Source organism: Microtus ochrogaster, chromosome 7 (assembly GCF_000317375.1).
Source record: "Microtus ochrogaster isolate Prairie Vole_2 chromosome 7, MicOch1.0, whole genome shotgun sequence".
In the NCBI taxonomy this organism is placed as follows: Eukaryota; Metazoa; Chordata; class Mammalia; order Rodentia; family Cricetidae; genus Microtus; species Microtus ochrogaster.
In genome coordinates this window covers 27,314,836-27,340,602 of record NC_022014.1, presented here as the reverse complement: position 1 = coordinate 27,340,602, position 25,767 = coordinate 27,314,836, and positions in this window count along the sequence as shown.

Here is a 25,767-nt window from a genome sequence, read left to right as displayed (position 1 = left end):
GAGAGAGAGAGAGAGAGATGTGCACATGTTTGTTTGAATGTGTAGAGTCCAGAGGTTGACATTGGGTGGCTTCTATTATCCTCCACTTCATATTTGAGCCAGGGTCTTTCCCTGAACCTACAGCTTGCCAATTTGGCCATGCTGTTTGGCCAATGCTTTATTGAGATCTGCCTGCCCACCTCCCCTGTCCTGGGGTTACAAACATGCTGCTACACCTGGCTTTAACATGGTTGCTGGGGGTCTAAGCTCAGATCCCCATACTTACACAGCAAGCACTCTACCCACTGAGCCATTTCCCCAGCCTTTAAGCCTGTTTTCATAAAAGAAATTATCCTGAAACACAATCACACATATTCACTTATTTATTATCAGTGGCTACTTTCGGACTGCAACAGAACCACACGGCTGACAAAGCCTAAAGTATTTACTATCTGGCACTTAAGAGAAAGAGCTACTTACAGGCCTAAACTTGGGCCATATTATAATGTAATCTCCCTAAGGTGGGATGACAACTCACCATTTTGTTAATGTCTTGTGCCCCTGTCTTTTCTATTTCATCTGGATGAGATGAAGCAGGGCTGGAGAGGGACCTCCCTGGCTTCAGAGGTGCAGGACTCTGCAGTTCTTTTGCCTCTCACACACCTTGTCCTTTGGCTGTTTGATGAGGTTTGGGTAAGAGTTCCCCCAATGATTCATATGCAAAGGCCCACGGATGACATCCAAGTCCACGGTGCTATTGAGATGTGGTAGCGTCTTTAAGAGTTTGACTGAGTGGGAGGATGCTGGTTCACTGGGAGTGTGCTCAGGCAGGGGATAATAGGACTCCAACTGGGTCACTAGGAGTGTGCTCAGGTAGGGTATAGTAGGACCCCAGCCCTTCCTCTCTCTTTAGCTTCCTGGACACCAAGAAGTGACTTTCTCTCTACATGATCCGGCCATGAAGACACTATCTCTCAACACAGTCTCAAAAGTCATAGGGCAAACTGATCATGAACTGAAATCTCCCAAAATACAACCTAGAATAAACCAGGAACTAGCTCAGGTCTCTGATTCTTGAGCCTCATTTTTTTCTGGGCTCTCTACTTTGTTGTTTGGTCTATGTTGATAAGCCCAGAAGTTGGAGCCTGTGAGAAAGGAAGAGAGTATCCAGGCAGTGTCCCCCAATAATGTTCCTGGCTCATGTTATGGGGAGGACAGGGCCATTCTCTTCTTGTTGGCATCTTAGGGTATACATTTTTTTTTTAAAGAAAATGAGCTAGAATCCCAAAATTGTTGGGAAGTCAAGAGATTAAATAAGTCAGTAATTTAAAAGTTTTTTTCTACAGAAGGCTACTTCAGTACCCCCTTCTACACACACACACACACACCTGGGCTTGGGATTTTGCTTTCAGCATCATTAAGAGGCAACCAGCAAACCCTTGTTTGTATAGCACAAGTAATGAGGAGTTCATTACACCCCAAATTGCTCATTCGGCGTCTGAGAATTGCTAACGTCATCAGTTTGTTCCATTGATGGAGCCACGGTTGGTTCCCCTTAGAGCCCCCTCCATGAGGATGAATCTTGGGTTGCCAACTCCCTTGTGCAGAGATATATAAACTAAGCTCATTTACCACACTCTTTTTTTTATCCAGTAACTGTTCTGCTAAGTCCCCAGCTCCTGAGTCTCTCCTCATTAGGAAGGCTCAGGCAGGTCCATTTTTAAAGTGTAGCTTGGCTCACACAAAGTTAAAGGTCTGGCCTGATCCAGTACTGCCCTAAGAAAAGCCATTTGCTGGAAAATGTTTGCAGAGAAGGTGGGTGTCAGCCTCTTGGTTCTGTGCTGGGACATAAAGATCCAGTATTCTTTAAGAAAGATCTAGCCTGGCTGTGACCCACTGGGTCAGAATGAATTACCCATTTGCTATCAGTTCTTTCTAGAACTTTCTGGTAGGATTTGAGAGCAAACAGAGCCTCCATCTTAGCCTCTCACCCTATTTTATAGATGAGGAAGCATGAGCGAGCAATTCCCAGAGAGAGGAAAAGAATGGCCAGGGGAAGAGGAAACACTCGGGTGAAATCTTGTAGCATTCACTTCCAGTGTGGTCATATTTCACAGTCACACTTTTCCTTGATCCCCAGAACTCGGAGACTCATCTGTTTACCCCTGCCTTGGTTTCCCCAGACTGATCCAGGCTTCAGAGGTCACCAGCCCCCAGCCTCAACTCCCTACAACCCCAGAGCTCAGCACATGTCCAAGCCGTGAACTCATTCCCCTGGAGACAAGATTAAAGGGAGATGTTAATATTCAAGCAACCTTGCTCAACAAGCAAGTCTTTCAGGGTGACTATTTATTGCTATTTATGATGACAGATCATCCTTCTGATTTTCCCCAGCACATGTCTCCAGAGGAAATTAGATACAGTACTTTCCTTAAGCAGGGCCAGGAGAAAATGTTTCTATAAATACTTAACAACTTGTCAGGAGAGATTACAAATATTGGCACGTCCTTCACAATGTCATGTTGGTTATTGAAGCTGTTAGAAGACATCATGATGGTTTATTTCCTTCCTGCTCGCAGGGAGCGCTCCATTTTCTGAGGCCAGACCAAACGTTTCTGAAAGCAGAAACTCAGAGACAAGTCTCAAGTCCAGGACTCCTGACTTCCCTAGCTTCGGCCTTCACACCAGCTATGGGGAGCATGGGTCTGAGGTCAGAGAACCCCATTGTTTCCTCATCGTAGGACTTTTTTTTCTTAATTTTTTTTTATTGAGAAAAGGAAAAAAGAAGTTTCCGCCTCCTCCCAGCCTCCCATTTCCCTCCCCCTCCTCCCACCCTTCCCCCCCTCCCCCCCCCCTTCCCCCCCTCCCCCCACTCCTCTCCCCCTCCCTCTCCAGTCCAAAGAGCAGTCAGGGTTCCCTGCCCTGTGGAAAGTCCAAGGTCCGCCCCCCTCCGTCCATGTCTAGGAAGGTGAACATCCAAACTGGCTAGGCTCCCACAAAGCCAGAACATGAAGTAGGATCAAAACCCCGTGCCATTGTCCTTGACTTCTCATCAGCCCTCACTGTTCGCCATGTTCAGAGTAGGACTTTAAGGAAATCCATTAGCTTCTCATTACCCAGGTTCCTCCGAGTGATGATGGTCCAATGATACATCTCACAGTATTGCAAAGATTACATGAAATGCTGTACAAAACTACAATCCATGAAGGATAAGCCACAAACACAGTTCTGTTCTCTCCTCCCAGACAAGAAAACCGTATCAATCCCCAGACAGGAGTTGAGCTAAACTCCATTTTTGACTTCCAATAATACCCAGGAAAAACTTGACAACTTGAGAGTTAAATGTGGCACAAAGAAAAAAAAAAAGCATTTCCTGACCCTGACCTGGGGAGATAGGTCAGTGGAAACACTTTCTAGACAAGCACAAGGATCTGAGTTCAATCCTCAGAACCTACATAAAAATGCTGAACATGGTAGACCATTCTTATAATCCCAGCACTGGCAATGTGGAGACAGGAGTATTCCAGGTCACACTGATGCACTAATTTAATGGGCTAATTTAATCCTGAGATAATGATAGAGCCTGCCTGAAAAGGAGATGGATGTCATTCCTGAGGAAGGAACCCAGAGCTTGTCCTCTAGCTTCCATGGGGTTGCTGCACACATGCACACACACACAGGCAAATAACTCTGCCGAAGAAGGTCTAGCGTTTCTCACTCTCTCCTATTGGGAGGAGAAATTGTCCAAGGGCTTCAGGTAGATTGAATCCGTCAGTCTTTGTGGGAAACAGTCCCAATACCCTTCCTTGCAGGGAGAAAACCCAGGCAACCTGACATACTTCAGACAGCACACCCAGTGGGATGGAGTAGTGATGGTCCCAGGTTGCGGGTCTCACAGGCTCAGTCCTGCCTGCATGGCCTCTGGAGGAGGTCTGCTTCCTTCTTTCCTCTTGTCCCTTCAGGTTCTGGAGTCTTATCACTGTGGATCTAGGCATGGAGTTTTCATTTATCCCACTCAGCTCTTTTGGGGTCCGTGGACTTCTTCTTATTTCAAGTCTGGCATTCTTGACACTTCTGTGCCGCCGCCACCTCTGTTGAGCCTCCGAGAATGGCTGGATCCCAACAGGCGCTTTCAAGGCAGCTTTGCATGTCTTTCAGCTTCCTTTTTAAAGCGTCAGCCCCTCTTGTCTCCTTTTTTGCTGCACACTGCTTGATCTCTGAATTCCAGTTTTGTTCTTTACTGCCTCCAGCATTCAGGGTAGGCTCCCTGCTGAGTTCTAAATTCCCATGACCCTTTTTTTTTTTTTTGTTTCTGGTTGGCACGTCTCAAGGCTGCCTCCTTTCTGCTCTGCCATTGAGCTCTTCTGCCTAGGCTGCCATTCCCCTCCTGACCTCTTCAAGTCCCTGGCATGCCCTCTCTGCAGTCCTCCTCCGAGCGCCCTAACTGATTAATAGTCCCTCAAACGCACATGAGCTCTGTTCTCCTTGGGTTTTCACGCACGCTGACTGCCCACTAGGCCCTGATCCCCTTAACACTCAGATACATCAGGTCCAGAAGATCCTGGTGCTACCTTGAGTGGGTAGGAAGTGGTTTCCTGTCCTCAGAAACCACAGATCTGCAGAGGGTTGTGTGGTCCCAGCCTCAGTTACTGCTGTTACACTACTTATGCTGTGTTTCCTTTAGAAGCCTTGTTTTGGGAACTACAAAGATTTCTCTTCCTTATTTTTGAGTATGTGGGTGTATTTTCTTCAGTGCTACAAAGAAATCATTTTGAGCACACATTCAGAGTTTGATTGCCTCAGCTCATCAACTTCTACTCATCCTTTGAAAGAAGTAAGCAGTTCAATAGTCCCCCATCTTCGAGTTTAGGGGCTGTGTTTCAAGAGCCCCAGTGCGTGTCTGAAGCTGAGAGTTGCACTGGGTCCTAGAGAAAAGCACTGTTATAATTCTCGAGGGGATCGGAGAGCTGAGTTAGCTACGGAGTTACTAAGAGTGGATAGAGTATACCAGGTCTATGGACTGGACAAAGTGAGGATTTACATTTTTGATGGGATGGAGCAGGATGATGTGAGCTATCATGAGGCTACTGGAATGACATACAATTGAAAAGGTTGTTTTTCTCTAGAAGTTTCTGTCTAATTTCTACAGACTGTAGTTAATCACAGATAATAAACTGCCAAAGGCAAAACTGTAGATAGGGAACCTATAACACATACAAAATACATGTGTAAGATTATTGGTCATAGGCCGGGCGGTGGTGGCGCACGCCTTTAATCCCAGCACTCGGGAGGCAGAGGCAGGCGGATCTCTGTGAGTTCGAGGCCAGCCTAGTCTACAAGAGCTAGTGCCAAGACAGGCTCCAAAGCTACAGAGAAACCCTGTCTTGAAAAACCAAAAAATAAAAAATAAAAAAAAATAAAAAAAAAGATTATTGGTCATAAAACATATTAAAGAGTGATGATCAGTGAATAGACCCCTTAGTAACCACTGGAACAGACCAACCGGTATTGCACGAGCTGTTGTGTTTCTTCCATATCCCAGCTCCACCTCCCCAGCCCCAGGTACCCCTCATGACCTTTCCCTCTTCAGTCCTTTTCACAGTTTCCTCCATGAGCTGCTTTCACACTTCACAATAGAACCATGCATGAATTCTAAAAATAGTTACGAATCTACAAAGCAATGAAAACCCATTAACACATACAAGGACTAACAGGTCACAGAACAGAATTGGTAGGGACAGAGACAAGATCAGAAGGACACCTTCTTTACCACAAAGGAAGTACTCTGTTTTGAAGTCAAAAGGATGTTCTCTTCAAACAATGGGATCTTGTGGCCAGCAGAGGAAACCTTGAGTGGATGAGTAAAGAGGGGATGAAGCTCTGAGTGAATCTGTCTTATTGTGGTGGGCATGGTCATGCCAAGGACCCCAGTGCCGCCCTCTGGTCTGAATTCCAATGTTGACAGTGTGCACAAACTAGCTACTGTAGCTTCCTTCTCCATCCTGATAGCAACCTGAGACTGCTTCCCTAAAAAAGACCTCTGCCCAGCCTCACTAACCCATCCCCCTGTGCTGTATATAAAAAAGCCTGATGTTCTGGGGCTCCTGTGTGTGGTTGGTGCTGCTCCATCAGAACGAGCACAGTCCATCTGGTCCTGGCTTTTCTATACACATGTCTGTATGTCTGTCCTTTCTTCATTTCTTTGTCACCCAGGCAGGTTTCCTGGACAAAGCCACACAAGATTTGGTGGGTTGGAGCTATTTGTTAGCTGTTTGCACAGTGAGTTCTAGACTCTTGTCCACATCATATATACAAGTGAGTCCCCAGTAGCCATCCAGACCTGGGATAGACAGGGATGCATGTGCTTCTTTGCAAACCTGCATCCTCCCTGCTTCAGTAGGTTTGTGCTGTACCAGAACAACGAGAGTCTCAGTAGCTCTTGGACTTTGCTTAGAGCAGTGCAGCCCTGTCTGCTGTGATGGGGTGGTACCTCAGAATCATCCTGGGATGTTGAGCACCTTTTCTAACAGTGTCTGTCCAGCTGGGGATCCTAATTAAACAAGGGACAAGACAGATCTGCACTGATGCTTTGATAAGGGAGAGAGCCAGCACAAGGCAAACCAGCCATTAATCAAATATATGCCCTTGTACTGCTCAGCAGGTTTGGGGGCCACATTCATAAATCATCTTTTTTTTTTTTTTATTTAAAAGCCATTCGCACCACCCAGGACTTGACTCATCTCTCTCTCCACTACTTGGCTTCCAAGGGGGCCCATACAATAAACCTGGTTATTTTTAGTTATAATTAAAATCATAACATACGGTGTCGTGGACCCCATTTCTGCTGATTGATGTGCAAGCGGAGTTTTTTTTTCCATTAAACTGACTGTAAAAACTTTTTAATTTGGGGATATTTAGAGTGTTCAAGGAGAAAGCTACCCTAACATTCATGCCAGATGACAGCTAGTCAATGAGGATGAAAAAAAAAACCCACACTGGCTCGGCTGATCCCGGAGCTCTTGCTGCACTAAATTACAGAATTAATAGGCTCTTAGGAAAGACTGGCATGCCGCTACTGTGAGAAAGACAATTAAATGTGAAAACCCCAGTCTCCTCACCACACTTCATTTTAACAGGAGGCTCCGAGACTCCATAAATCTCTTTCCTGTTTCTTCCCCACTTTCCCACAGGTTCTTCAGAGAAACACCTAGAACATTTGAAAGCCTGCTCCCTGCCCCCTACCACCCCCGCTTACTCGTTCAGATTACATTTCTGTTCAGAAACAGCTTTCGGAGATCAGGGAGAATTCTAAACCCCAAAATGTTTCACTAGCTACTTAGAAGGCCTTTCTGTTCCTGCCTGAGTCTTTTAAACCCCAGCCAGATTTATTCTGGCAGTTTTCAGTGGACAAATACCCTAGCTGCCCCGGTGACTGCTGGGAAAGGAGTGAGTCTTCTTGAACTACACTTCGTCTAAGAGGGACAGACAGAAGCAAGTGCGTAAAAGGTCCCTCTTACTGGCAGGTAATAATTCCTAAGAATCCCAGGGGATGCCCCAAACTTTAAACTCTTTATGTACTGGGTTTTCCTATAAATATGTATCTATCTTAAAGGTTAAGTTATAAATTAGATGCTTTAGGAGATTAACAAATAACACACTATGAAATATGCGATCTATTATAATAAAAGTTATATGATTGTGTTCTGTCTCTCACACAAAGCATCTTATGGTACTGCACATAGCCTTCTTTACCTTGGGGTGACATGAGATGAAGCAATACCTATATGATGAAATGGGGTGATGTAAATTATGTGAATTCGACTATTTTGTAAGACTTACTTGAACACAAGTACTGTGAGCATGGCGGTTACTAAGTTACTCACGGGTGGGTAACACATACAGTGTGGACACGCTGAACCAAAGGATGGCTCACAGAGTATGACAGTGTGAGATTTCATCTGACTGCTCAGAAGTACACGCTGTGTATGATTTATCTGTGGAACTCTCAGTTTGGAGGCTATGGTTGACAACAGCTCCTTGAAACAGAAGTGAAACCACAGGCCAAGTGGATCTACTCTGTGTACCCAGAGCAATGAAGAAGGGACTAGAAGGCCTCAGAGGAAAGCTAGCTTACATACAGGCGGCTTTCTACCTCTCTGTAATCCCTATTTCCCCACAGTGCTTTATGGCTTACCTGGTCAAAACAGTATTTGCTAAATGGATCCTGGATTGACTCTGCTCTCTAAGCTCTTAGTCAAGTCCTGCTGAGGTCATGCATCTAATTCAAATTAGGCTGCTCTCTGTTCCACCAGCTCCTGTGATAAATTGCAAAGAAAACCCCTCTCTGAAGGGAAGGGAAGGATTTTAAGGTCCTCCTCCTCTCCCAGTTGCTTGGTAGTGAAACGTTTGTCACTTTTTAGTACTTTAACCACCAGTCATTTCTGACTAATACCAGGCAGCAGACATGGGGGACGATTTCCAAGATGATGGATGTTCCCCTTCTTATCTTTTGATATCTAGAAGTAGAAAATTTCAAGGAAAAAGGATTTTACACCAAGATGACCATAAATCTCATTGTGTTCACAACAGAAGGCTGACCAGAGGAGTTTATTAAATCTGTAAAGGATTTGATGTATATCAAACTGTTACATAAAGTCAATACTGTGGAGAGAAGCGGACAATAAATACTCAGCAAGAGGCAATATTTCTATCAGGGAGAAGGCAATCGCATAAAGATTAGGGGACTGATTTCAATATTGCACATCTCTCCACAGGAAGGAGCTGGGGCTTGTTTTCTGGAATGATCTTGAGACAATGGCTGGGGGTTGGGCAGGTAGGCCTCTTGGTTCAGCTACTCCCATCATGCAGCCTAAACTGGGTATAACAGACAGAACCTTAGTGCCCCTTCTCACTTTGTGCACTGGTGCCCCAACAGTACAGTTATGGAAGGAGCTGGAATTTCTAAAGAAATGATTCAAGTTATATGACATCATAAATGTGGGGCCTGGCTTCAACAGGTTATGTGCCCTTCTAAGCAAAGATGTTGTCTTTTGTCCACCCAAGCATGAAGCCACATGGGCACACAGTGGGTTGACAGCTGAGGATAGGCCAAGAGAAGAGGCTTTGGAGAATACTGTCTAAACTGGAACTATGATCTTAGAATTTCAGCCTTCAGAGCAGTGGGAAAATAAAACCCCCACAGTCTAAGTCACCCAGTCTGTAGTACTTTGTTATGGCATTCTGAGTGGACAGGACAATGTACCCCCACTTTGCAACTTCAAGATGCTTCCTCAGCCTGAGGGCACATGCAGGCTGGAAACATAATAGAGACCCACCTTATCCCAAAACCTTAATCATGTTATCTAAATAGTCACAGCTGCTGTACCTACTTCTCCCTGTGTGCTCTTCAGACATCATCTTGTTTAATTTACTAAGAAATCCCACACATCAAATTGTAGATATGTGCTTGTCTTAAAGACAGTCTCTCATTATGGTCCAGGTTTACCAAAAACTCATGACTTTCCTGCCTCCATCACCCAAGTGCCGGAAATCCAGAAGTCATACTACACCTGGCTCACACTTTAAATATTTATGATTCTCCTGTTCCTCATCTGAAAATCCTGATGTTGAAAACTACTAACTCACCTGATGTCACTCTGTTTAACTGCGACAGACAAGCTGGATCCAATTTCAGTGCTTTCTGGAATGCCTGACCTCTTTGCTCTTCTGGATATTAAAATCATCTTTCTACTTGTAGTGAGATGGCTAAGACTCAGAGTTGTAATCCCCAAGATTAATAATCCAGAAGGCAAAAGGAAATGTTAGTAACCTATATGGATATATTAGTAGCCTATATAGATATATATATGTAGCCTACATATATATATGTGTGTATATATATATATACACACACATATATATGGATATGTTAGCAGCCTATATGGATATATTGTCTACACAATACTAAGCCTCTGGATACTGGGGCATGCTCAAATACTAAGCCTCTGGATACTGGTGCATGCTCAAATAGTCCACTGCTTTTCTGCACCTGACCCATGTGGCGAGTGTGCGACTGAATGTTCTGTGGGAGAGATGAATCATTTATTTCTATTTCATTATCTCCACTCATACAGTTTTAATGAGCCCGCATGTCTCCCCCTCACATGAGAAACTGAACGAAAGTCGTTTTCCTGGTGACCTACGGTGACAGCAAAACAGCGGAGGAAGCATCTCAGAATGAGCGCACACTTGATCTCTAGGAGTGGCTATGTCCTCCTGCCTCTCTGCATGTTATGTTCAACCTTTCCTAAAGGTCAAGGGGCAATTTGAGTGAGGCCATTGTTCTAGTTCCTGTCACCTCTGCTACATGCTGGGCATTTCCAGTGTTGGGAATATTGTCAGTTGGCATGGTCTCCCTTCTAAAAACTTTTCGTGAGGGTCCTCCCTTGTTGGTATGGCTAGGAGGACTCAACACTGGAATGCAGTGTCCTTTCTGTCCTAGGAATTCTTTGCTGCTTCCAGGTTCCCACTTGGGGAGCAGTCACTGCTGCCAAAGTGGGTCCTACAAAGCCATAGCTTCTCTTTCCTGGACTCTGACACTCATCCCCAGCCAGTGTCTGGGGACTGAGCTTAGGATCCACCACTCTGGAGCCATAGACCTTTCTTTCTTGTCCTTAGACTCCAAAGAAACTTTTTACCAATTCTTGTTCCAAACATGTGTTAAATGATGTTTTGATTGTGTTCTGAAAAATAAGGCTTGCTTGGAGGCAGAAGGCGGAGCTAACCACTAGATGATCAAAATTAACCATGGAGGTTTGGAGGACTGCAGACAGACAGGAGACATAACCATGGAGGTTTGGAGGACTGTAGACAGACAGGAGACAGGAAGTAGGAGACAGGAAGTAATGAGGCAGGGATGAGAGAGGATCACAGCCTTTTTGGAGGAGGAAGAAACAGAAGAGGTAGGGGGCAACTGGTGGCTGCTTCCCTTCTTCTCTTATCTTTCAGGGTTTTACCCCAATACCTAACTCCCAATTTTTATTGATAAAGAATAATTTCTTAAGGCTTCAAATGCTAACTTGTTATCCTTTGCCCTAGTGCCCTACACTGGCTCCTCACAATCCATTTTCTACCTCGTGTCCAGAGGGAATATGCTAAAGTGGATCCATGGCTTCCAGTGACCTTGGGGTGACACTCAGCTTCTCTTAGTGTGATCCTACTTGTCTTTCACATTGTATTCTATTTTTAAAGATTTATTTATTTATTATGTATACAACATTCTGCCTCCATGTATGCCCGCATGCCAGAGAGGGTGTCAGATCTCATTGCAGATGGTTGTGAGCCACCATGTGGTTGCTGGGAATTGAACTCAGGACCTGTGGAAGAGCAGCCAGTGCTCTTAACCACTGAGCCATCTCTCCAGCCCCCTCTTACATTGTATTCTGGATTTCTTCTTTGCCACCTTCTGCTCAGTGGCAGCCAGACATTCACCACCAGAGGATCTCGCAGTCTGTCTCTTGTCTTCTGGATCCAGCTCTGCTTTACTGCTCTTGATCTCAAACCACATGTGTGCTTTGAAAGGATAAGGCATGCTCGCATCACATGGGCTAGCATGCTGAGTCCCAGCAAACAGGTGCTAGACTCTGTTGGTTATAATACAGGCTGTGCTGTTTGCTGCTGGCAGATAGAGTGGTTCATGCCTCTGAGGAGTTAGGTGGCTGGAAAGTGGGACAGAGAAATAAATGAGTCATAGCTGCTGGGTGATGGAAAATGTCCCTGGAGGTCTCAGAGGACAGGCAGTCAGGATGGACTTGCCATTATATTCCTCATGCATGAGTGCAGCTGGAAAGCAGTCATGAGCCTGGATGAAGAGAATAGATCGCTTCAGCAGCGAATGCACCTTCAGGTGCCCATCTGACTATACATGGTACTGACTTGTGTCACCCTCCCGGCGGCCTCTCAGGGAGCTACCTTGTCTGAAGAGGAGGTATCTTTTTGGTTTGTACATCATAGGCTTCTGGTAGTTGGAGGGGAAGGCAGGGTACAGAGACTTCAGACTCTTGGGGGAAATAAGGGCAGTTATTGTCAAGCATAGGAGAAAGGGCAGTGCAGCCCCTACTCTGTGTGCTCGGCACACTGGCAAAGGCAGAGTCCCTGTGCCTGGAGACTGGCAGGTGAGCCAGAGTTACTCAAATGGCCAGGATCTGTGGAGGGCATCTGGATATACTTCGGCTTTTAAAAAATAATACAAGTTTCAGAAAACCCAGCCCACTAATTGTCTCAACTCACAACTGAAGGAATGATCTTGGTTTTGTAGCCTCAGAGAACAGGATTGAGACCCAGCCTTTGTCTTTCTCCCCCCCCACCTCTGCATCAGTAGCAATCTCTTGCCACCTCATATGTCTGCCTATTTTTCAGGGGGGAAGGAGGGGTGCTCTCTGGTTCCTGTTCCCTGTTGGGATGAGGCTATTCTTTTTTCTTTAATCTTGTGAGTGTATCGTGTGTGTGTGTGTGTGTGTGTGTGTGTGTGTGTGTGTGTGTGTGTTCAGGCCCACATACGCCACAGCACACATGTGAAGGTCATAAGTCAACTTTACCTTTCATCTTGCCTTAGACAGGATTTCTTAGTCACAGCTCTATGCCATGCTAGCTGGCCTTCACAGGAATAAAGAGTCGCATGAGCCTTCATGGAATCTCTAATCTCCTCATAGGAGTGCTGGGATTTACAGCTCTGTGCTACACCACCCAGCTTTATTGGGCTCTAAGGATCTGAAATCAGGTTGTCACATTTGCAGGGCAAGCACTTCGCTTACCATGCCATCTTCTCAGCCTAGGAAAGTGCTATCCTTGATCCCACCCTGGGCTTCAGTGATGGGGGTAAGGGAGTGGGGTGGGTGGAGACACTCTGATTACCAGGAGGCTGGCTGTGTGTTGCTGGCTGACCATGGAGGAATTTGAAGCTGGGGATGGAGCCTGTGCCCACTGCAGCATTAGTACAGATGTTGGGTTGCAGCAGATGGAGGGAAAAAATGCCTAACTGAAGAGCCAATGTTGCTGACCAAGACAGCAGAGGCTTGTGGTGGGCAATGCTAAGCACAAGAATGCAGCCAGGGCCATCTCTCCATATAGGTGTGGGTTCAGTGGGCATATGTAAAGTCCAAGGGAGGGACAAGAAAGAAACAAGACCTCAGTTGCTAGAGGTCTGAAGTTCATTACCTTTATTACCCAGAAGGGAAAACAGGTCAGAGAGGGGAAGAAAGTGCCTGAGTTGAGTGGAGTAGTGGGCACAAGGCAGAGCTGGGGTTCAAACTCACTCTCCTGGAGCTTGCTATAGGACTTTCTGCTAATATATGGGTAAGAAAGAAAGGACAAGGGAAGGCAACTCTCCTCCATGGATTGCTCTTTCATGTTCTAGAGGACTGGGGGACAGTGCACAGTTGCTTATGAGGAAAGAGCAGCATGGGTTTGCTGTGGAATTTGTGCTGTGTAATTAGGCAACAGCAGGTGTCTAAAAGGACACCTAGGAAATAGACCACATGACTGGACATTTGGCCACGAAGCTTTCCAGATGACAAATAAATATCAGAAGCTGTTCAGCATCCGTGGGCTTTAGGAAAATGCAAATTAAACCCACTCAGAACAACTAACGTCACAAAACAGCTACAATAACAAAGGCTGGAGGGGGGGGGGTGCAGGGCTGGGTTACTCTGGCATCATTAAAGGGAACTGAAGGTAAGTGTGGCCAGAGGAACAGCAGTGTGACAGTGATGTAGAGACTGCCATAGGACCCAACAAACTGCAGGCCCAAGTCTTTATCCCAGAAGAATGGAAATGGAGTGCACACAACTTTTCATGGCTTTTTATCGATTATGATTGTAAACCAGAGTCAGCCCAGATGCCATTCAACAGTGCATGGTCCACCAAACAGTAATCCCAATACCAGCAACCGGAGCTCAGCAGCACAAGGAACAAGCAACCGATGGCACACCAGCTGGTGAAGCCCCAAACAGTACAGATGAATGGAAATGCCAATCCCAATGGGTTCTTTATGCAAGACTCCATTTATATGACAGATTTGAAAAAAGGCAGAATTACAGTAAAAGAAGATAAATGTGTGGCTGCTGGGGGCTTGGGTGTCAGTGGTTTCTGGAAGTAAGTATTTGGTAAATGAGGTGTGTAGTGCTCATGAGGAAGGAGGAAAGGGAATTCTTTCTGTCTGTGGTTTGTGTGCACAAACGTGTTTGTTAACAGGTAAAGAACTTATAGAGAAGAGGTCATGGAAATAGGGATCTGAGTAAGATCAGTGGATTCTATCAGTGTCAATATAAGAAAATGATACTATAATTTTGTGAGATGTTACCATTGAGTAAAAAAGGGTCAAGCTCTACAGGGATCACCTACATCTTCTCTATGATGGGACGTGAATCTGCATCTGTTTGGAGAGCAGGGCTACTGTGCAGCTGTTTTTACCTGCTGTGTGCTAGGTGATTGGGATGGCTTCTAATTCTCAAAACGGCTAGTGAATTTCTCTAGAGAAATTGTCCCGAACCCTTAGAAGGGTCAGGGGGCCAGGGTAGCCTTCTGTGGTGGTTGTTCTTTTATTTCTTTTATCCAGAAGTCAGTGTCTGTTAAGGGATGAAGGAAGACCTGTGACACCTGTTGTCCATGAGTAACTAGGTGAGGGATCTCTCAGATACCTGGGAGCCTGAAATAACAGGAAACATGTATTTGAAGAAACTGAAACCTTTCCTGGGAGCACTGGGCTGCAAAGTTGTTTTGATTTTCTGTGTCCTTGGAAAAAGATCCTAACGTAATCACTCCCAGTCCAAGATAAATGAATATAGAGAGTGCCTGAGGAACGTGGCATGGCTGATGGCTTTTATTGATCGACTCTTCCCACATCTCCCCAAGAAACACTCCCACTCCTTTGCGTGGCCCCGTGACATGAACATGACTGCTTTCATTAGAGGAGGGCATTTCTGTGGAATGAAATATGAAGTGGGTACATTCTGCTCTCACCTCTGGGCACTGTGGTGCCAGTCTAAGACAGATATTTCATTACTTTTGAACAAACGTCCCCTACATTCAAATATTGACTGGGAACGAAAGCAGAGTGATCACAGAGCTGTTGTCAACAGACTCAAAGAACAGTGAGTACCCCGGGGTTCATTAAATTCTCTCTCTCTCTCTCTCTCTCTCTCTCTCTCTCTCTCTCTCTCTCTCTCTCTCTGTGTGTGTGTGTGCGTGTGTGTGTGTGTGTGTGTGTGTGTGTGTGTGTGTGCGAGCATGCATGTGTGTGTGTGAAAAAGAGAGAGGTAGAGATAGACAGAGATGGTGTGGGAAGTCCTTATGTATATGTGTTGCTTTTATTGGTTAATGAATAAAGCTACTTTGGCCTATGGCAGGGCAAAATGGAGTAAGGCAGGAATTCCAAGCAGAAAGAGGAGGAAAGAATACAGAGTCAGGGAGATGCCGTGTAGCCACCAAAGAAGACAGAAGCCAACCACAAGCTTCATGGTAAATTATAAAATAATGGAGGTGGGTTAATACAGTTGCTGTGTGATTATTTCACATCTGGGCAGCTGGAAAACGAAGAAGCAGCCTCCACCTTCACAGAGATAGAGAGAGAGGCACACCAGGAGAAAGACACACACACACACACACACACACACACACACACACACACACACACACACACACTACACAAAGTGAGCCGAACAGATCGGCATAGCTGCCATCTTCTAACTAACATGTTCCCATCCTAATTTTCCAGCATGAGCCCATAGCACTTGCTGATTTTGTCTTCATTTCTGAAAAGAAACAGAAATGTCCTGTGGGGCAGGGGTGGAGAGGAAGTGTGGGCACCTGAGGAGGCACTGTAGCAACTGAGTAGGTGGCCTAAGAATCATTCATTTTTAGTGGGCACCTAACAATCTGTAAACACACAGGCTGTGTGCCCTGAGCCCACACTGGACATCTTCTTAATTCTTTTGTTTTGTTTTAATGTAATTTTTAATTTCATTTTATATTCCATCCATGGTGCTCCCTGCCCCTGCACATCTTCTCCCTCAACCTGCCCCCTCATCCCAATCCTCCCATCCAGAGTCTTCGTTTGTTTGTTGAAACTGCGTCTTGTTTTGCAACCCCAGCTGGTCTTGGACTGTCCATGCTCCAGCCTCAGCTGCCATAGAGCTAGGATTATTAGTGCCTATCACCATGCTTGCCTCACTCTGGCCATTTCTAACTCTCTATGTACTTACCATTGTGTGCTTTGTGTTGCTGCCATAAACATCATAACCAAAGCAACTGGAGAGGAAAGGATTTAATTCAGCTTACAAGTTGTAGTTCATCAGGAAGGGACGTCAGGGCAGGAGCTCAGGGTAGGAACCTGGAGGTAGGAACGGAGCAGAGGCCATGGCTGATCGCTGCCTACCGACTTGTTTGTCATGGCTTTCTCAGCCTGCTTTCCTGTATAACGCAGGACAATCTGTCCCAGGGTGGCACCGCTCAGCTCACAGAGGGATGGCGTCTTAGTTAGGGATTCTATTGTTGTGGAGAGACACTATGACCACAGCAACTCTTATAAAGGAAAACATTTAATTGGGATGTCTCACTTACAGTTCAGAGGTTCAGTCCATTATCCTCATGGTGAGACGTGGTGACATGCAGGCAGACAGACATGGTGCTGGAGAAATGACCGAGAGTCCTGCATCTTGCAGGCAACAGGAAGTGATCTCCGACACTGGGTGGTATTTTGAGTATAAACGAGACCCCAAAGTTTCCTCCACAGTGACACAACAAGGCCACACCTATTCCAACAAGGTCACATCCCAGTGGTGCCACTCCCTTTAGGGACTGTTTTTTTTTTCAAACCACCACAGATGGGCCCTCCCACATCAATCATTAGTCAAGAAAGTACTTCCAGACTTGCCTATAGCCAATCTGATGGAAATTATTTTCTCTATTAAGGTTTCTACTACCCAGATGACCCTAACTTGTGCCAAGTTACCAAAAAAACTAACCAGAACAGTCCTCTTAAGCAATGGGGGACTCTAAAACATATTTGAGGTATTCTGGCTCTTATGGTCTGTGACATTTTCTACACTTGTGAGATTTCCCCCAAATATAGTTTCTTCTCATTTCAAAGTTTCTGGCTCTGTCTCAATCACCCAGTTAATTTTTTTTCTGCTTCCTCTCGGTTATCATTTGCTTTTCCTCTCTTTCTACTTCTCCTCCTTCTCCTTCTCCTCCTCCTTAGATGGTGTAGGCTAGTCTAGAACTTGTGGGCTTAAGTGAGCTCCTGTTTTGGATTCCCAAGTAGCCAGGACTCCTAGTTCCTACTAGGACTCCTAGTGCCTACACCACACTTACTATCTGTTTTCTAATCTTTCTTGATATCCCGCAGTCACAACCAGACTCTCCTGGGAGCCTTAGCAATTGAGCACTCCACCCCAGAGGAAGCCAAGTCTTGTACTGGAGAATCTTTTATGCTGGGTAGCAGTATTGCCTGATAGTCTACGGTTTGCTCTCCTCTCAAGAATGAAGCTCATTTTTCTCACAAGACAGCACTCATGCTGAAGGATGGTGATGGGAAACCTGTCATCTGGCCCTCTCCAGACTGGGTACTCCCAGATCCTGAATCATTTAAGGAATGGAGTCCTGAGAGTCTTAATCATTCTGGTTTGGCTTTTATAAATAAGTTATGTACCTAAAAATGTCTCTTCTTGTGCATATAAAAATTGATCATAAAGGTAATATAATGGTAAAAAATTTAGTTGCTAGGAGGAATAGTCATCAAAACTTAACAATTTTAACCCAATTTCTAGTGATTTCATTTTTAAACCTTGTTCTCTACTTATATCATACTCAAATTGTGTATTGAGTATACTCGCAGTCTTTGTATGATTTTCATTTTTGTTTTGTTTTGGAACAGGATCTCAGCACGTAGACTGGCCTTGAACTTATCTTGCCTTCAGTTTCCCTTGTCCTGGAATTCCAGTTGTGTACAATCACATTCATCTTTATCTACCAACACAGCTGGAGGATGTTCACATGCCATCTGTTGCATTGCTACAGTTGATATAACCAAGCATATGCTATGGCTCTTTTAGATCACTTTCTCCATCTCTGATCTGACTGTCTAGGCTCCTATCTGTAGCTTAAAAGATCATATATATTTTGCTACAACTCTAGTCTGTATGGCTATATGGTCCAGCCATTCTTTTGAGGAACTTACAATTAGTCTGCTGATGTGGATATCACAGGGCCCCATTGTTCCATCCCATCCTGCTAGCTTACATCTGAAATAATCACACAGAAATTGTATTAATTAAATCACTGCCTGGCCATTAGTTCTAGCCTCTTATTGGCTAACTCTGACATCTTGATTAACCCATTTCTATTAAATCTGTGTATCATCACAAGATTGTGGCTTAACAGCAAGATTGTAACCTATGTCTGTCTCAGGCAGGAGATTCATGGTATCTGCCACACTTCCCTTCTTCCCAGCATTCAGTTCTGTCTACTCCACCTATCTAAGTTCTGCCCTATCAAAAGGCTAATGAAAGCAACACATAGACAGAAGAACCTCCTATACCAGTCTGTCATGACTTAATGGAACATGTGGATCAGCAGCCTAAAGCTGTGTCAGACCAGTCTGACTATCAGCCATGGCCTCTAGGATTCTATGAATCCCCTGTTTCTACCACTAACATACTATGATGTTATCAGCCTATGGCCAACCTGAGCCCAGCACAATGCTACCCTTCTTCAAAGCTGTCCCCATTAAAAGCACCTCCCACCTTTTATTACAATTTCTGAGACTTTAAAGATAGTTCTGATTTTTGAATAGTTAGCGGCTCACTGGAGAGGAAATGCATAGCTTTAGTCTTCCTCCCTTGTATTAGCATCTTGTCTAGCACTACACAATAGCAATACCGTGAAGGATCATATGATGGTTGGCCTCTAGGCCAAGTTCATCTTATTCACTTGCTCTTTTCTGTTTACACTTGCTTCAGTAGATAAATTTCTACGGGAACACACACACACACACACACACACACACACACACACACACACACACACACGTGAAATCTTTGGCTGCTCATGCACTGTTGTAGCAGAAGCACAGAAGTAGGCTTTGACAGAGCCATATTGTCTTCAAAGTCTAACATTCTTTTATCTGGTTCTTTGTAGAAAGGAATTAGCAACCTCTTATGCCAGCCATATTACTGTGATTGTAACAAAGTACCTCTGGGGTAACTGAACTATAAAGAACAAAGGTTTGTTTTGGCTCCTGGTTTTCATGGTTTAGGGCCATAATCGGCAAGATCCACTGTTTTGAGGCCTCTGGTGAGGGGGTTCACTATAATTTTCTTTATAAGAATTGCCATGGTCATAATGTCTCTTCACAACAATAGAAACCCTGACTGAGACACTGTTATTCAGTATATCCACAGTGTTGTACAACCATTTTTTTCTTCTTCCTAGTTATAGGTTCTATAGAATGTAGTATGTATATAGAATGTTTGCTGGAGAACCTGTGTACGTTTCACTTGCTATCAATCTCTACCCTTGCTCTCTGGCTCTTCAGCTACTTCTGCTATGGGACATTTTAGGTAGACAGGATCACATAGTGTGTGGTTTGTGCGTGTTCAGGCATCGCTTTTCTCTCAGCATGTTTTTAGCTGTTGTCTTCTACATTTTAAATTATTAAAAGTATTAGAAACAAAATCTGAAGAAATCTAAAACAGACCATAAAAAGACAGGAAGGAAAATGGGAGGATGGTACAGCCAGGGGAACAACCTGGGACTCTAATACCAATGTATGCTTTCATCTTTTGAGAGTCTAATATCCAATAGAAGTTCCAAGAGAAGCAGAAAAATGGAAAGGGACCAACTATGAAAGAACCAATATCAAATCTCCCAAAGGGACTCAGACATCCAAAGGACCAGCATATTAGATAACAAAAGACTCACATTAACTCACACCACTATGCCATTCCAAGTCACCAAGGGTAGAGGGGAGTTATTACAGCTTCCTGTGAAGGGAGGAGAACAGCACAAATAGGAAAAGTGGGGGCAAATGAGAAGCACATTTCCCCTCATACATTATCCTTAGAACCAACTCCTGTGTAAGTTAGGACTCTGATACTTTATTCATGTTAGCTGACTCCCAGACACTAAAGCTTAGAAGGAAAATCAAGATGGGAACAGCCCACACAAATCAGCCGCCTAGAACAAAAGAGAAATCTTTACAAAGAACTCCTGTATCCAATAATAAATTACACTTGATATTGAAGACTACCTGGAGGGAAAGAATGCATGAGAATAACAGTACTGAATTTTGGCCCTTAGAAATATAACTGGAAGAAAAATGACACATTTATAATCTAAACAAATATAATTAGCATGTCAAGCAAGCAGGACTCCTTTGACTGGGAAACATGAGTTTTCTCCTGTGCTGTTAACCTGTTCTGCACTGAGGACCAAATGAAGACGTGCTATGTGTCACTTTTCTGATCAATATTTTCCCTAGGTCAATATTGTATAATCACCTCAGCGACCAAATACAGCTGAATCAGCTCTCTATCACTAAGACAATACCTGAGACAATCAACTTACAAAGATTAAGGGTTGATTTGGTCTCATTGTTTTAGTCTATGGTTGGTTGATACTGTTTGGGGATCTGCAGTCAAGAAATACATCACAGCAGGGGGATGTGGTGGAAGAGAATCAGTAACTTCCCGACTAAGAAGTGAGACTGAGATTAGACGCCAGTGATCTCCTTGAAGGGCACATTGCCTGTGACCCCAAGACCTACCTGCTAGACTCCGCCTCTTAAGGTAACACCAAGCCTTCAGCATGACATCTGGGAGCTATTTCTGATCCAGTCTACAGCTATTGTCTTAAGAGACCCCATGTTTCTGATACCTCCACTCCTGCCTTCCTCTGCGCTGAGCTCATTTTGGTTTGCAGCCAAGGGAAAGGAGGAAAAGAAACAGAGTGCAGAAAATTTAAGACCGTTATTAAGAGAATGTTGAACCCTTCTAAGTTGGACCCATGTGCATTGTTCTTAGAGTGTGTTTCAATTTAACTCCTATCCAAATGAGTTTCATTTTCATGCTTTCTTAAGAGGCTCCTAGAGAGTGAACTGTTCCCCATAGACTCATGTGTTCAAACACTTGGCCTCCAGCTGGTAACAGTGTTTTTGAAGGTCATGGAAGTTTTAGGAAATGAGTTCCAAAGGTTCATGGTCTTGAGTTTTTATAGCTGTGTCTCATTTTCAGTGTGTTCTCTGCTTCTTGACCACAGACCCAATGTGACCAGCTGTCTCAGGCTCCTACCATCCAGCCTTTCCTGGGATGATGGCCTGTACTCCTACAACTGGGAGCCAAGATAAATTTCCCCCACCTTAAGTTGGTTTCTTTCAAATATTTGGTCATTGTAACAAGAAAGGTGGTCAAATCTTCTGACGAGTCTTTTTCTAGCATGGATTCTTATTTCCTGGCTTTTCATGGCCCCTCTCATTTTTAGCTTCCTGCAATGGGGATTCCATGATTCTCCAGGGCATTCCTCTCCTCTATTGTCACAGGATTCTGTCGTTTTCATGGGTCAGGCACCAGTTTCATGTAGCCCTCTCTGCAGAAAACTTACAAACTCTCCTCCAGACATACACTAATTTGGGATCAGCATATAGCATTGCCCGTGCTGGCCCTTGGAGAGAGGTCTGACTTAAAGCATAGCTCTCTGCAAATAAATGCAAATCTAAAATGTGTATTTAGTCTCATTGTCCAGCCGTGTTGCTTCTTTTTCATGGTCGTTTTGCTCCTGAGTTCTTATCTCTCTTTCTGTGTGGCACTCCATTTCTCAGTACACTCTTGTGTTTGAGCATCTTACTTCTTTACTCAACCCTGCAATTTAGGAGCATGTTCCATAGCAAAGTTATCAACAAACAAATAAAGCATCTATTTTGAAAAGCTAAAAAAAAAAAAAAAAAAAGATCAACTAGGTAAATTCAAAGAAATTGCGAAAAAAGACAGTAACCAGAAAAATAGCATTAGCAAGTAAGTGTAAATAGTAGTTTATAAGGGGGCAGGAAGCCCAATAAAATTGAGAGATTATTGGGAAATAGCTCAAATTTACTACAAGAAAAAAAAAAAACAAGAGAAAACCCTGTTGATTCAAATGTTTTTTTTTCTTTTTATAAAGAAGAAAAATGAGTGAACTGAGTGCTCCAACGTCTCTCACTCTGCACATTGCCTAGTTGTGGATCTCTGTGTTAATTCCCGTATACTATAAAAAGCTGCTTCTCTAATTAGGGCCAAGGGAGGCACTGCTCTATGTAGAATAGCGGCATGTCATTAGAAGTCATTTTCTGCTCTGTTCCTTTAGCAGAATGATAGCAGTAGGATTTCCCCTGGGCCTGTGACCTATCTAGTCTTAGCTTCTTGGCCTTTTTAGCAGGGGCAGGGACAGTTCCCTTTTCACAGAGTGGGCCTTAAATCCAATCAGAAAGTTGTTGGTTACCCCCATAACCTTTGTGCCATTATCGCCTCAATATATCTTGCAGGCAGGGTTCTGTTGTGGCTTGCAGGGTTCGTAGCTGGGTGACTGGTGGTTACCTTTCTCCTCCAGCAGTGTGCAAAGTGCTGTCCAGCACTATGAATGCTAGTCCAGGAGGGAGGCTTCTAGCTGAGCTCTAGCTTGGTCGCTTCATGTTCCCCAACGTAAGTAAGTGTTGTATTCAGCAATAGGGCCTTACAGATTGTGGAGAGCAACCAATAACCTTGGAGTACTCAGTCCTAAATGGGATATATTTATCATATCCCTTTCCTCGGGACTCAGGCATCTATTCAGAAGAGGAGGTAGAAAGACTATAAAAGCCAGAGGGCAGCAGTGTTGTCAAGACACAAGAAGAATTATGTACAGAGGAGCTTATAGAGACTATGGCAGCATGCATAACAGCACAGGTTCAAGCCAGATGGAGTTCCAGCACTGAGAGGGGGAAGTGAACACAGGATCCCAGACCTAATCCAGAAGTTACTCAAATTGATACTATCTGGAAAAAAATAAATCCGTTTCCTCTTGTTCGGGCTCCACACCCAAGGGTAGCTGGGCAACATAAAATGAATTCCATAGGGTTTGTTTGTGTGTGTGTGTATTGGGGAGGGCTTTTTTGTTTCTTTTCTTCTGTTTTGACATGGTTTTTGATTGCTTGTTCCTTTATTTTGGCTTGTTGGCTTGTTGTTTTGATTTCCATTTGTGTGTTTTTTGTGGGATGTTTTTGAAAGAGAGAGAAAGAACATAAAGTGGGGTGGGGAGAGCCTGGGAGAAGGTAGGGTCAGAGAAAACAGGACCAAAATATGTTGTATTAAAAATTCTCTTAAATAAAAAAAATTAGTGGAAATAAATTTGAAAGATGAACTAAAGAAATATTTCTAAGAACTATATAAGTAATCAAAATCGATTTCATAAGAAGCAAAATCTATATTAAAAATAATGAAAGAATTTGAGAAAGTTATAAAAATGCAACTTCTCCTCAAAAGCAGCAAGTCCAGATGGTCTCAAAGGTAAGTTCTTTGAAATGTTCAAGTAACAGATGATTGTGATACTATTTAAACTCTCCCAGAGCCTAGAGAAGTAAGGAAGGCTTCCAAATGCTTTTTCTCTTCTTTTCAAAACCAGCATAGCACAGATACCCAAATTTGACAAAGCACAGAAATAGAAAATGTTAGACAAATCTCACTTGTGACCATGGTTAGGAGTGAAGAAAAACTTAAAAGAAACAATGGAAGAAATTTCCCCCGCACATTTAAAGAAGAAAACACTACTTTCAGGCGGCACCCAATCCTCAAACCAGAGGTCTTCCAAAGTTGTGAAATCTGCAACTAAGACATACTGTGTTATATTGATCCACGTATGGGGAATAGCACAGGACAGACTTAGTTGTTGCCAGGGAGGAGTTTTTACCGCATCTTCTCTCTGCCGCCTCTCTGAAACATGCTGACCAACCTCACATCTTGGGAGTGGATAATTTGCTTTTCAGCACCTGTCTGGCTCTCCTCCTTGTGGACAGCCATGATCTGGCTTCACCGCTCTCATTCCCCTTCTGAGGGAAGGCTCTCATCCCTATATTGGTTGGTATATGATTTTCCTGCTGCTCAGTGGAGTGATTGCCTGAGATATAAATGGACATAAGATATTCCAAACAAAGAAAACAACAAAGTCCCTGCCAGGAGACTCTGAAATGAAGAGATCTGAGGAGACAGCTGCCCTGAAGCCATTTGGTCACAGGCAGTTCCAGGGGCCTGGGATCCGGCTGTTTTTCCTCAGCCAGTGCTTCTCAGCTCCAGAAGTTTGTCCAGGTCTGAAGACATTTGCACATGCCCATGGCCCCCTCCATGGAGAAATATCCTGCTCAAATTCTCATCAGTGCTGGGCCTGAGAAACCTAGTGTGTACACTTCATTCACAGTCTCCTGAGTGATTCCCATGTAGCCCAAGTAGCTATCCTTGTCCTCAGAGCACAAGCCAGAAGAATGAGGAGCCCAGGTGTGGCCCTTGGCAAATGACATGATTATTGTTCCCAAGGCAGCTGAATAAAGACTGTCCAAAACAACAGAAGACATGAGTGGTGAATTCTAGCATTAATATTCAAGACCAATCCATTTCTTTCCTGCTACTAAAAAATTGCCACTTGAAAAACATTGAAGATCCCAGAATGTTTGGGTATAAATTTAGCCTGTGGCAATCAGGACCCCTATGAAGACTCCTGGTGTCGCTTCAGAGTCGGGAGAAGGAGACTTCGAACAGCAATGCAGACCTCGCTTGTCACGATAATATTAAACATAGGAGGGACTAGCACAGCTTCAAAATTAGCCAATAAATGAAATTCTAATTAGTATTTCCCAGGATCGCTTGAGAATCTGGTGAAAATTAAACCAAAGTTTATGTGGACAAAAAAACTTTCAAAAATAACTTGAAAGTTCTAACGGGAAAAAACAGTACCAAAGTGGGTCCAGCCTCATTAAGTACAGAAACAGTAAAGACTCAGCAATTAAAACAGTATGCTACTGGAGAAGAAGCAGGCGGGTGGATGGAAACAAAGAGCCTAGAATACACTCTAGGGTAAAACAATCTAGAGGGAGTCTAGAAGCAGTCTAGTAGAAAGGGGTGTTTCTTCTGAAGAATGTGATGAGACATCTCTCTAGCCATCTGGCAAAAAGCGAGCCTCCTCGGTCCTCCTCTCCTGGCTATAACTTATATTCACAATGAAGGATTCCCTTTCAGAATAGATAAACAGCCCCGATAAATCAATGGGAAAATGGATGCAAGCCCTGAAAAGTCACTGCACATCAGCAGGTGTCTGAAGAGCTGACAAGTGTCAGAAAAGGGGTTCTGTTAAAACCGCAGCAGAGGCTGGCAAGTGGCACACACCTTTAGTCCCAGCACTCAGGAGGCAGAAGCAGGTGTTCTGAGTTCGAGGCCAGTCTGGTCTCCATCATGAGTTTCAGGCAAGCCAGAGCTGCTAGTGAGACCTCCATCTCAACAACCAACCAAACAACAGTCCACCCAAACCACAGTGGAATGCTGTTTAACCTCTACAGCGCCTGTTAACTTGGAAGACTGTCAGCACCGAATGTTATCAAGGTGGAGTGTAGTAATAGGAGCTGTGGGCTGCTTCCCGCCACTCCAGCCGCCCCGCTCGGGTAGCTTATGCCCCGAAATAATTACACGGACACTGTATTCTTTTAATCACTGCTTGACTCTTTAGCTCTAGCCCTTTTCT